Source organism: Paroedura picta, chromosome 1 (assembly GCF_049243985.1).
Source record: "Paroedura picta isolate Pp20150507F chromosome 1, Ppicta_v3.0, whole genome shotgun sequence".
NCBI classification, from domain to species: domain Eukaryota; kingdom Metazoa; phylum Chordata; class Lepidosauria; order Squamata; family Gekkonidae; genus Paroedura; species Paroedura picta.
In genome coordinates this window covers 19,166,279-19,180,097 of record NC_135369.1, presented here as the reverse complement: position 1 = coordinate 19,180,097, position 13,819 = coordinate 19,166,279, and the positions used below count along the sequence as shown (strand labels likewise).

The window sequence follows — 13,819 nt, the reverse complement described above, 5'->3', positions numbered from 1 at the left end:
CAGCCACTCTTAACCACTACACCAAGCTGGCTCGCTCTGACATCTCCAGGCACCTCCTAGAGGTTGGCAAAATTGCACGGAAGATTGCTGGGCCAGTCACTCTTGGCCTAACCTACCTCTCAGGGTCATTAGGAGGATACAAATGGAGAAAGTGAGAACAATGTTGAAAATACAGGCAGAAAGTAAATCAGTGGTAAATTAGTAAGTAGTATAAGGAAGGTAGAGGGCCTCTTGTGGCGCAGAGTGGTAAGGCAGCCGTCTGAAAGCTTTGCCCATGAGGCTGGGAGTTCAATCCCAGCAGCCGGCTCAAGGTTGACTCAGCCTTCCATCCTTCCGAGGTCGGTAAAATGAGTACCCAGCTTGCTGCTGGGGGGTAAACGGTCATGACTGGGGAAGGCACTGGCAAACCACCCCGTATTGAGTCTGCCATGAAAACGCTAGAGGGCGTCACCCCAAGGGTCAGACATGACTCGGTGCTTGCACAGGGGATACCTTTACCTTTACCTTTATAAGGAAGGTATTTAACAGATTCTGAGATCAAGCAGAAATACGAAACTTAGCATTTGAAGTTATCATTTGTTTGGGATCAATTCTGAAAGCATCGCTTCTGCTGCAAAGCCCAGCGCTATGCACATTTAATCAAACGTCAACGCTGCAAAAATTTACTCATTCGGGCATCATCAGACTCAGGACCTGCACTGCTTGGGAGTCCTTGAGTGTCAAATGACCACTGACCTCTTGTAAAGCTTATCTTGAGCTACTGAGCCTACCTCGGATAAACGGCCTGGTATTGCAGAAGTTTGCAGATGGCTTAAGTGACAGTGGTTTGAATTTTAGGAACAAAAAGGAAAGGTTTCTAACTGAATGTAGATAACAAATGCTTTTATTTACAAGGAGCACAAAATAGTGACCTTGAAAGATGCCCCAATGCAGGTCCTTCCAGATCTGTACGATAATTGGGGCCAACTGACATGGGAGATAGGAGACATCAAGGGAGCCTCATGCGCAGCCCAGAAAAATCTTCTCCACAATGATACTATTGAGTTTAAAGGAGGCGGCTGGGGGAGGGACGAGGTGTGACAGACAGGAGAACAACATTGGCATGCACTCACAGCCGATTTCCCGGTGCTGAGCAAGCAGGCTGGCCAGTCACAGAGAGTTGACTTGGCAATTTACAGGGGTGAAAAAAAACAGATTGGGGGGGACCGTGATAGAAATGTATAAAATTATGCACTGGTTGGAGACTATATTTGTGGCCGCTCTCGTAATTTGGGAGTTCTGGGAAGGAAAAAGAAAGTCTTTCTTCACACATTGCTTAATTTAAAAGAACATCAGGAGAGCCCTGCTGGACAGATCAGTGAGGGTCAATCTAGTCCAGCCCCCTGCCTCATCACACAGTGGCCAGCCTTTCCCTCTGGAGGGCCAGCAACAGGGCAGGGAGGCTGAGGCCTTCCCCTCATAAGGACATCAGGAGAGCCCTGCTGGACCAGACCAGTGAGGGTCCACCTAGTCCAGCATCCTCTCACATAATGGTCAACCAGTTCCGCTGGAGGGCCAACAGGACATGGAGGCCGTGGCCTTCCCCTGATGTTGCTGCCTAGCTCTGGGATTCAGTGGTTTAGTCCCTCTGAATGTGGAGGTTCCTCACAGAGACTGCAACTAATAGCCACTGATGGGCCTATCTTCCATGAATCTATTTATTCTCCTTTCAAAGCTGTTTGTTCTTATGGGATTCGCTGCTATTGCATCCAATGCTCATCTGGGTCAGTAGCTCTCAAGCGTACAGCAAAATTCATCACTAACATTAGTATTCCAACAGAACCTCCATGTGCAGAGGCAGCACACCTCTGAACACCAGGCACTGAAGACCGGCAAGAGACAAAAACAGCTGCGTTCATGCCTTGCTTGAAAGCTCCGTAGGAACCTCTGGCCGAACACCACAAAGCGACTATGAACAGCAAAGGCACGAAAAGAATAACCCACTTGCTATATTCAGACTGAGAATCCGGGTACAGTTGCTCACCCCCTTCCCGGGAGAGGGGAGATAGAGAGCGGATAAACCATACCAGAGCTTTAATCGAGGGGTTGAGCTAGGTTATCTTCACGTCCCCTTCTGACCCTGACCTGTTTTCCAAACATTCCTCAGCAGATTGGAGCCGAACCACGGCCTGCAACAATGGTGCATTGTGACGATTCTCTCCACCCACCCGTCCACCCCTGCTGTCTCTGAAGCTGCAGACCCGACCCCTTGTGCAGTTTTACAGCAGAAAAGAATGCTAACAAGCCCTGTTGAATGGCCATCACGGGTCCCGTCCAAAGCTGTCTAGTCGCAGCAGGAGGCCTCCCAGTCTCAGCCGGCTCTCGCCAGCAAGAGACACCTCCTCCCCCTTCCTAGAAAAACTACCCCAAACCTTATTGAGCCAGCCTGGGGGGCAGGAGAGAGCTGTCGCCACCATGGATGGGAAGAGGAGGAAGGAGGCATTGAGTTCTCTGGAGGAAATGGCCAGGGCATGAAGAACGCCTGAAGTTTCGGGGCAAAGGCTGGACCAAGGAGGGATGTTAAAGGTGAGGAGGAATCGGCACCATAACAGGTTGCAGAAGGAAATTCCAACCCATGAACCCTCATGTGGAAATTCCCCTGCTGGGCAAGGGGCAGTGGCTCATCCAGCTCAGCTTCCAAAACCCTGTCATGTGCTTGCTCTTAAGAGCCTGCCGATGAGGCAACAACAGGGAGGCCGCTCTCTCTCACAGATGGGCCAGGCTCTTTCTCAGACTTCCTACCTGGGGCCTCTCAGACAAGCTCTGTCTAAACCAGGGATTCCCAACCTGAGAGCCGCAGACTCCTGGAGGTCCGCAGGACGTCCAGAGGGGTCCGCACATTTTCCATCCTGCTTTAATTGGCTTGGCCACAAGCTAAGGAATGGGCTGCCTTTGCCCAGAGGGCTTGGTGGTTAGGCCTTGCGTGTAAAACTCAAAGTGTGCGTGTGGGGGGGAGTTAGCTGAGTCGTGGAATGGGTGGTCCAAGCCGTCTTAGCTCCTGTCCTCCTTTCAAGCCAACATGAGGCAGAGCTGCCGTAGTAGTAGTAGTAGTAGTAGTAGTAGTAGTAGTAGTAGTAGTAGTAGTAGTAGTAGTAGTAGTAGTAGTAGTAGTAGTAAAGGCAGGGGGCAAAGGATGTGAGTGGTGATGTCACTTCCGGTGACATCATTTTTGGGGGGTGTGTAAGCCAGCTGGCATCATTTCTGGGAATCCTTGAAGACTGAAAACTTATTTCAGGGGCTGCTCTAAACAAACAGCTCCCACCAGCCAGAAAGCCCCTCAGCTGCCTTTCCTGGCCCCATCCCATGGCTGTTATCTACCTGCTCCTGATTGCTAGGGGCTTTCTAGCTGGGCAAGGAGCCTTCAGCACCAGGCGTACACAGACGGGAGACATCTCCTTATGTCAGCTCTCTGGCAAAGGCCCTGCACATCTCTCCGTGGCCAGCCACGCAGACCACGGGATCAGCAGCCAAGACGCCATCCACACGCAAAAGAAGCACAACGTTTATAGAGAATGGACAGACCATTAGATGCAGGCATCCTTGCAATATCATGGCCACAAAATCAAGGGATAACCTTTCCTCTGGCCTTCTGTTTTCAAGATCGGTAAAGTTTCCTCAAAATGCGTATGAAGCAGCAGACTGCATTTCGTGTAATGGTTAATTTAAGCCTGGGCTCCAAGTCAGAGAATACAGCAGGCATGCTTGGCAAACGGAAAAGCACTGTACAATGGTTAGAGACACACACACCCAAGTTCGAATCCAACCTCTGGCATGGATTGCCAGCTCTGTGTAGGGAAATACCTGGAGATTTTGGGGTGGAGCCTGGGGAGGGTGGAGGATAAGGAAGGGAGGACCCTCAAAACGGTATATTACCATAGAGGCCACCCTCCAAGGCGCCATTTCCTTCAGTGGAACTGATCTGGGTGGTCCAGAAATAAACTGTAATAGCAAGAAGAGTTGTTTTTTATACCCCACTTTTCACTACCCAAAGGAGTCTCAAAGCAGCTTACAATTGCCTTCCCTTCCTCTCCCCACAACAGGCACCCTGTGAGGTAGGTGATGCTGAGAGAGCTCTGACAGAACTGCTCTGTGAGAACAGCTCTAACAGGACTGTAACCAGCCCAAGGTTGCCCAGCTGGCTGCATGTGGAGGAGCGGGGAATCAACCCCAGCTTGCCACGTTAGAAGCCGCCACTCTTAAACACAACCCCAAGCTGCCTCTCTCCAAGACATCTCCAGGCACCTCCTAGAGGTTGGCCAAACTGCATGGAAGATTGCTGAGTCGGTCACTCTTGGCCTAACCTACCTCACAGGGTTGAGGATACAAATGGAGAAAGTGAGAACAATGTTGAAAGCAGTTTTGGGTCCCTACCTGGGGGTGGGGAGGAAGCAGGATATCAATATCTAAATAGATAAACAGTTTGCCATTCAGAATATGGCCCGTGAAGGAAAATATAGGACTGAATCCTAAAAGGTTACCCCTCAACATTCCACTGGCCTTTCCAGCAGTTCTATAGGCAACCGGAACAATCTGTAACCATTGTACCTGCAGGATTGCCTCCCAAAGTAGCTTACGCTCAAGCCAGGGGTAGTCAAACTGCGGCCCTCCAGATGTCCATGGACTACAATTCCCAGGAGCCCCCTGCCAGCGAACGCTGGCAGGGGGCTCCTGGGAATTGTAGTCCATGGACATCTGGAGGGCCGCAGTTTGACTACCCCTGGCTCAAGCTCACAAAATCTGCTCAGGATCCCCAATCCAGGGAAGGGAATCTGGCCTCAACCACAGCCAGGGCCTCCTCTGACCCGGCACCGGCCTGGCGGAACACTCTTCCAGAAGAAACTAGGTCCCTGTGGAACCTCAAACAGTTCCGCAGGGCCTGTAAGACAGAGCTGTTCCGCCCGACCTGTCGTTGAGGCCTGTACATCGCTCAACTGCAAAACTGGCCATCCTATACAGAAACTAAATAAGAACAACATTAGATGCCAAATAGGTATAACCACACCGCACTCCCTGACCCTTGCATTGGACAGAAGGCGGCTGTTCATAAGATTTTAACACATTTTATAATTCCTTTCATTTTTAAATGTTTTAATTAATGATATGTTTTAATTGCTATTTAATAATGCTGTAAGCCACCCAGAGCCTACCGGAAGGGGCAGCACAGAAATGCAATAGATAATTTTAAAAAATCAGGACTGAGCATTTAGCAGAGGATTGGACTCGAGGGCCTGTATGGTCCCTTCCAACTCTATGATTCTTTGATTTTTATGAACGTCTCCTCCTGAAGCCAATCTCTACCATTGCCTCTTCTTTCAGACACCACCCACATGCTTCTGGGCATACCATATGGACTAGAAATCAACACATATTTAATGGGGGGGGGGCAAAGCAAAGATCCAGACAACGCATCAAGTTTAGGTTCATCCCAGGAGGCCTGCTTCCGCTGATATTCGTAGGCCGTCAAAGACGACAGACACACGCTCCCAATCTATCCCGTGGGGGGAGCATTTCATCACAGGCTTTGGCCTGCAGGGCAAAATCAAATCTCCGATAAACAGTGACTGCTGGGTTCATGCCCTGACTTGAGGGGAAAGCCTGCCTGGGCCAACCCTTGGTTGGAAAACATTAGCTCCGCTCTGCCCGGATGCAAAGAAGAAGGACGTGGCTTCAGAATGGACCGGGCAAAAAAGTGAAGCCACCAACGCGGGCAGGGAGGGGGCACAAACAGCAGGCATACAAACCAGTCTCCTGCCGAGTCAGACCAACCATCCTTCTTGCTCATTATCGTCTGCTCAGAGTCTGCTCAACTGTCCATTGAGCTTGGAATTGCCTGCTCAGATTGGCTCTCTGGGGACTTCCACGGACAGAGGCCTTCCTGCATTTGAACACAGGCCTTTTTAAATGGGGGATTCCAGGAACGGATGTTCCATATGCAAAGTGTGTGCTCAAGCACTGAGCCACAGCTCTTAAGGGAGAGCATGTTAAAATCTGGGAGTGAATTTTCAGGCTTTCTTTCCTCCCCATCCACCCCCCATCCAGATATTTTCATCACAACCCTCTGTGTGTTTGTGTACTTCAGGCTGTGCCAAATGGGATAAGACTCAAGTTAGAAAACAAGCACAGTCCTTTAAAACAACCAAAGCTTTCTGCTTTCAGGGACAAAGCTAAGCACAAACCAAAGAGCTGTCCAGAACGAATGCCGAGGGGGAAAGTGGGCTACTCCCAGTGGCAGAAAGACCCCATAGTAATATTATAAAATTATTTTTAAAAATACTAAAAAAACAGGATGAAGAAGAAGAGTTGGTTCTTATATGCTGCTTTTCCCTACCGGAAGTAGTCTCAAAGCAGCTTACAATCACATTCCTTTCCACTCCCCACAACAGACAGGTACGGCGAAGAAAGCCCTGATGTTACTGCTCTGCGAGAACAGCACTATCAGGGCTGTGACTAGCCCAAGGTCACCCCGCTGGCTGCATGTGGGGGAGCAGGGAATCAAACCCGGCACGCCAGATTAGAAGTCGGCGCTCCTAACCGCGACACGTTTTTTTCTGAATATATTATGTAAAATGAATAAACTATACATTGAACATGAAACAACAATTCTACTACATGTATTAAATACAAAATGGTGTTTTTATAGATTCCCCCTGATGATGCATACACGGCGAAACACACATGCACTTAGTAAAATAAATCTATTTCTTATCACCTGGTATTTTATCTTTCCTTTTGTAGACCAAATGCCAACAGGGTGTGCTGAGGAGGTCTTTAGGGACCACCTGATTCTTATTCTTGGCTGTGAGAGAGATGCTCAGGGCAGACCTTCTGCAGAGGAGAGTTCACAAAGTGCAGCTTGCAGCACATGCAACTCACTAAGCTGAGAGCACCCCACCGCCTACGCCTCCCTGATCACTAACTGCTCCACAACCCTGTCCTTCCCCCAGTTTGCCACTTTTGAAGTCACGATTTTGCCAAGCCCCTCATTGGGTGGGTGGAGTTTGGCCTGTGTCTCTTGCACATCCAGCAACAAAGAAGCAGCTTGCCTCAAGACAGGAAAGCAGTACAAACGTAAAACGGACATGGGCCATTGCCCTGCCACAGCACAGAGAAAGAGAGAAGAAAACGACCTATCGTTGCCAGTGATTCAGCAGGACAGAGAATTTCACTCTTCACCAAAAGCTCCGCATGGTGCAAAGTACAAAATCCACCAAATAGCAGTGAGGCAGGCGCAAAGCAATTAAGCAAACAAGCAGACGTACACAATTAGCAGAGCGTAATGGAATTCTTCAGGGGCATTTTCGGCAGTGGGCTTCAGCAGTGGCATCACGTTCAAGCCAGTGCTGGGGCAGAACGTGATCTTTGGGCATAAGATCTCTCCCAGGTTTAGGCCCTGGCATTCATGACTAGAGGTTGGCAATAGGCCGGAGGACAATGCCTACAGGAGAAGGCTGAAATGAGTTGGCTGGATCAAAGTATGGCAGGAGAACCAAGAGCCCTCCTGAATCAGGCCAACAGACTATCTAGTCCAGGGGTGGCCAAACTGTGGCTCTCCAGATGTCCATGAACTACAACTGGCTGGGGCTCATGGGAACTGTAGTCCATGGACATCTGGAGAGCCAGTTTGGCCACCCCTGGACTAGTCCAACATTCCATCTCCAAAACCGAACCACATACAGCTTCCAGGAGGCTTACAAACATGGCCTTCCCCCTTGTGAACCAGAGGTTCAGGCCACTGCCAGATAAAGTTCCCAACTCTGGTAGGGAAATTCCTGAAGATTTGAAGATGGGATCTCAGTAGGGCATAATGTCATAGAGTTCACATTTTCTCCAGAGGAACTAATCTTTGTAGTCTGAAGATTGTCATTCTGGAAGAAATCCAGCCCCCACCTTGAAGTTGGCAATCCTACTGATGGATCGATGCCACCCTGTTATAGTTATGCATAATGATCTGGGTCCATCAGCTTCCAAGGGGGAAGGGGAGGAATCCGACAGGTATGTTTTTGGAGGGCTGCTTGAGTTATTCCACCCTGTAAAGCCACACATACACGGTCCATACGAAAAGAAGCAGGCAACACAGTGAAAAAGACAGGACCGGGAGGGAAACAGTTAACAAACTAGGTCAAAGGTATATTTGCTGTATTTATACCCTGCCTTTCTCCCAGAACTGCTTACTCGGTTCTCCTCCATTCATCCTCACATCAACCCCGGGCTGAGAGCCGCCCAGGGAAACCCAGGGTGCTTCCAGGGCAAAGTCGGGATTCGAACTCATGACTCCCAGATCCTAGCCTGGCACTGTAACGGCTATGCTGCATATACACTGAGGACTGTCCGGGGGATTTCTCACCTCAAAGGCCAGCTGGGAAAGGGTCTGGGAAGAGCAAGGCGCTCTGGGAAGAGGAGAAGCCCTGCGCATATCAGCGGAACATCTGGAGCTGCCTATCTGGTCGGGAGCAGGAGGGCAGGCAGATGTTCCCGGCCCCTCCTCTCCCAAGATCCTCTGGGCTGGAAGCGGCACCTGGGCGCACAGCGGGCGGCTCTGCCACGGGGCGCGGGCGGGCAGGTCCGGCAAAGAAGGGATTGCAACAGCCCCGAGCGGCGGCAGTGCCGAGGCGGACACTGAGCAAGCGGGGCGGAAAAGAAAGCGGGGAACTTCGCAGGGAAGGGGAAGGGAAAGGCTGCGGGACCCTGCGGGGGAATGCCGGCGGCTGCCTCGGGCCTGCCTGGAGAACAGCCCCTTCCCCTTTCTCCCCAATCTCGAGGAATGTCCCTAGGACGACACAGGGTGGCCATGACGTCACTGCAGCCTGACGTCAGAGGGCACCTCCCGACGTCACCTGCCTGTAGTTTTCGCGCCGCGCCGCTCTGCAGGCTACTCACCGCCGCCCTCGCCGCTGCTCGCCGCCTGGAACCTCCTGCCTCCGCTCGCGCCTGATGCTTCCTCGCCCTGCCGGCCACGGCCGCGCCCACCCCGCTTCTGATTCGCCGCCAGAGCCCCCCGGGGCATTCCCATTGGTCCATCCCGGAGACGCCTTCGTTTTTACCGCGTTGCGGCCCCGCCCCCTCATCGCTCCCTTCTGCGGCCCGCCCTCCTGTCACTCACTCGCAGTTCAAGCCTGGCGCCTTCACGCCACGCGTCCCGCCCCTTCTGGCGAGCCTCGTCTTCTCATAGGCTGGTGTGTCTCTCGTCCCTTCGCTCCAACTGGCTTGTCGGCACGCCGGTCTTGGCTGTTGCAAGTCCCGTCTATTTATCCTACCCGCGCTCTCCACTGGCCGCCTTCTCCTCCCCCTGGCTTCGACTGGCTCTTCGCGACGCTAATCTCTTATACCGCGGTTCCGCCCCACCCTCTTGATCCGTGGCTTCCGATTGGCTGCTCATTCCCTCATCTCCTCCCTATTGGATCGTAGACGCTTTGCGGGACGTCTTCCTCCGCCGCTACGAGAAAGGAGGCGGGAACTGGGCTGCCACTTGCGAAGATTGACTCCAGCCCCGTCTTCTTTGACGCTGATTGGATGACAGAGGAGGGCAAAGGGAGGGGGCGTGGCGAGCGGGTGATTCATTCATCAAAAGGGCGAATGAAAAGTGCTGAGTTTGCAAGTCGTCCCCGTTTGTTTATAAATGGCAGGGAGGTCGTGACTGAGTTAAGCCGTGTCCTCTACACCTGCTTTGCATCTTTCAGCCTCATAAAGATTCTAAAAAGAGGTTTGGTAGCGGTGGAAAGTGCCTTATGTAGACCTTTTAGGGATAATGATGATGTTATCCGTCCAGTCGTGTCCGACCCTTGGCAATTCTATAGGAAAGTCTCTGCCATGCGCCCCTGTCTCTGACAGCTTCTCTTAATTGGTTCATGGTCATCCCTGTGTCGGCTTTGATCGTGTCGAGCCAGCGGATCCTTTGGCGACCACGTTTCCTTTTGCCGCTGACCATGCCGAGCATTAATGATTTTTCTAGCCAGTTTGATCGCATGATGTGTCCAAAGTAAGTGAGCTTTAGCCATAATATCTTCCCTTCTAATGACATAGTTGGTTTGCTCCTCTCTAAAAATGTCTTGTTGGTAACTTTGGCTGTACATGGTATTCGCAGAATTCGTCTCCAACACTATCATTCTTTTTTTCCCCTCCAATTCAAATATTTTATTGTGATATCAAACAAAATATCCATACCCATCACTAATCCATAAATTCATCAATCTAACATTCAATCACAAATAAATACAAATATACATCCAAGACTTCTCTCCTATTCCTAACAAATGAAATAGTAAATCTAAATCTGTGACATAACTATGCTTAGAACCTGCTGTTGCTATGTTAAATATTACAAATCTTCGCAAAGTCTCCAACACCATAATTCAAAAGCATCTCTTCTCCTCCTGTCTTCCCTCTTCAGGGTCCAGCTTTCGCATCCATAGGTTGTTATGGGGAAGACAATGGCATTGACTAGCTGGCGCTTTGTATTAAGGCTGATATCCTTACTCTTCCATATTCGGTTCATGCCTAACATTGCGTTCTGGCTTAGTGTTATTCACTGTTTGATTTCACAGCTGCATCCACCCCTTTGATTGAAGGGGTGGCCAAATTGTGCGTCTCCAGATGTCTGTGGTGGTCATGGTAATTGTAGTCCGTGGACATCTGGGCAGAGTCTGCACTTACTTTATTCCATTGTCAATCCTGTTGAATTCAGATTGATTTGAACTTGGGTCTTCCTCTTCCCCCCCCTCCCCATTGAAACAGGAAAGTGTTCTGCACGTGGTTAAGGTAGTTGAGAAGGGGGGGGGGGAGCCAAGCCTCTTTCTTTTCTTGAAGGGGAGGAGAGGAGCCAAGCAGGGAGCCTCTTTCATTTCTTGGAGAAGGGGGGGAAAGAGGATCGAAGAAGGCAGAGAAGGGAGAAAAAATCCAAGACCGACAGAAGTTGAGAGAAATTAGGGGCTTCTCCTTTAAGCCAAGCTTGTCACATGAGCAATTTTGGCCAATCAGAGTGTCTCTACCATGGAAGAGAGCCCAGATTCAAAACAGCCTGCTTTCTTAATCAGAATCTTGAAACATTAAGCATTAAAAGCACTCTAAGATATCGCACAATAAAGGTAGGGTCACTCCGGATCAATCCTTCTTGCGGCAGAAGGAAAATTTAAATCGCCCCAAATCAAAACGGAAATCACATTCTGTGTTGACAGCAGGGACTGAATAGACCTGGGATTGTAATAAAAACTCCATGCAGTTTACACCCTGGAGAGCTGCAGTTTGGTCATCCCTGCCCAGGGGTTTTCAAAGCAAGAGTCATTGCCTCTCTTTCTATAATAAATTTAGTATTCCTTGGTGGACTCCCATCCGAGAACTAATCGGGGCCCACCATGCTTATCTTCTATGAGATCATGAGATTGGGCTAGCCTGGGCCATCAGGACATAATGGATTAGTGGTGCACAAAGCTGTCAAGTCACTGCCAAATTGGGATTAGGGATTTCAAGGCAAGAGACAAACAGAGGCGGTTTGCCATTGCCAGCCTCTGCATAGCAACCCTGGACTTCCTCAGGGGTCTCCCATCCAAGTGTCAACCAGGTCTTACCATTCAAGTTGTGACAATTTACTAACGATGAGATTCTGAGTTTGTTTTTAAATCTTGTTAGGTTTTCTCCTGCTTTGCTTCCGAATGAAATCTCTTTGTGGCCCTTTCACACTTCTCTGTGTTTATTTTAAATATTATTAATCATAACTGAACAATTATGTTTATCAGTGTGATAAGAAAAGTTGCATATTTACCTGTAACTGTTGTTCATCAATGTCTTCTGCACAGACGCACATTGAGACTGCGATTGCGCAGGCTGGCCGTGGACATTTTGTTTCTAGTTCAAAACTCCAAAACTGGGGCACCAGGCCTCTTTTGGAGCTAGCGCATGCATGGGAACCCCTACCAAGCATTTCATGGCATCGTCTTTCCCTCAGTTCCCACATTCCTCACATTCTATTCTAATCTTTTAATGCCCTTTCTCTTTTTTGAACATCTGACCTAGTGAGAGCTCACAGTGAGGTAGAAGGGAGGGAATGTGTGTCTGCGCAGATGTCAATTTATTTATCCATTCATTTGTATGCTGCCTTTCCTCAGGGGACTCAGGGTGGCTCGCAACAGTTTATAAATAATATAAAATCAGTAAAATCATACATCCTAAAACTTGTAGCATTAAAATAAGTTTCACACTTTCAGACAAGCTGTTGTTGTTGGTAGGTGTTAGCTGTGTTGGACATTTTAGGTAGGGAGACCAGAATTTTGATGTTATTTCTTGGCCTTAGCCATAAGCCTGGTGGAACAGCCCTGTCTTACAGACCCTGCGGAACTGTTTAAGGTCCCACAGGACTCTGATCTCATTAGGCAGAGCATTCCACCAGGTTGGAGGCCAGTTTAATTCTCTTTGCAACTCTTATAAGTGCCATTCTGTTTTCATCTTCTGGTGCAGCCCCACATTGGGACTATTAGCTACTCACCAGAGGAGGATGGTTGAGTCTCTCACAGGAACGGAGCCTGCAGAATTGCCTGTCCCACTTCTGCTTCGTTTCTCCCTTTCAGGTCCAGCGCATAGTGTCTAACGAACATATCTTCTGTTCTATGTTGTTGCCTTGCAGATATCCCAAAGGAAACCCAATGATGAATAGCAGCCAACACCCCCTGCACTTGGGTTGAATGTGCTTTCACTTTGTGTCTTTCCTGCTGCCCTATAGCAGGAGCACTTGGTAGCCACCACCCATCTGGACATTGACTGGGACAATGCTGCTCTACCCTGCTTGGGGCCCCAGTAACAAATAAACAATGCTTTATCTTTACGAAAAGGTTTGGCTCATTCTAGATAGCACAGGAGAGTATGCAAGGTTTTTCTGCCTGTGACTCAGAAGTGGGGAAAAAGATGGGTCAACTCATTAACTCTCCTGGCTGAGGTGATGGCCACCAGGAAAGGAGAACTTTGTTAGACTAGGTAACCATTGTGGAACCAGATGGGGCACGTGGGAGAAAACTTTAGAAAGCCTCTTTTAAAAATGTTGAACCAATTTAATAGTAGTAGTAGCAGCAGCAGCAGCAGCAGCAGCAGCAGCAGCAGCAGCAGCAGCAGCAATATTTAAAAAATATATATTTACAGCCCACCCTTTCCCAAGGACTCAGGGCAGGTAACAACATATATACATATAAAGAAACAATAAAATACACAACATAATCTAACATTAAAATTATAACTTAGTTATCATAAAATAAATTATCCAAAAGCTGTCTCATCGCTTCTAGTGATAATTTGGTGATAATTTGACATGTTTTGAGCAGGGAGGCCAAATTAAATATTACCAGCCTTAAGGCTCCATTTTGCCGGCCCTACAGAACTATCTTAGGTCCCACCGGGGCCCTGATGTCTCCAGGCAAAGCGTTCTACTAGGCCAGTTTCATATCTTTGGGGCTGGAGATCTTGAGCAAGTTTTGTTCACTAGATCTTAGTTTCCTTTGGGGGACATAAGGACACATGTATAAATACAGTAGTTCCCTGCCCTTCCTCATGGAGAGCTGCAATGACTGCCAGGTGAGTCTTTATTGAAGACTCTTGTGGTAAAGACAGAGTGTATTCCAATATAGATGACAGTGGACAGGTTAAAAGGCATTCCCCTTAGCAGAAGCCCAAGATTCAAAATTAGCACGCTTTCTATAGAAGTACCCCTGGGAGATAGAATACTCCCAGACCAAATTCTCCATGCAGTCAGGTGTAATCTTGCTTCGTTGTGATGTATCAGGGGCCCTTATATTAACAGGTT

The 13,819-nt window shown here is 49.1% G+C and overlaps 1 protein-coding gene across 8 annotated transcripts in view; it reads right to left on the bottom strand.

Moving 5' to 3' along the window:
- The window catches only part of PC (pyruvate carboxylase), a 444,838-nt gene extending 432,179 nt beyond the window's left edge, over positions 1–12,659 (bottom strand). For 2 of the 8 annotated variants that reach the window (XM_077324995.1, XM_077325044.1), the window contains exon 1: positions 12,515–12,659. The gene's annotated coding sequence lies outside the window, so the exon portion shown is untranslated. Of the gene's footprint in view, positions 1–8,877; positions 9,012–9,139; positions 9,344–12,514 lie in introns of those variants that run through there. The other 6 variants (XM_077324966.1, XM_077325012.1, XM_077325023.1 and 3 more) reach the window with 5 other exon arrangements.
- Between the last annotated feature and the right edge of the window lie 1,160 nt (positions 12,660–13,819).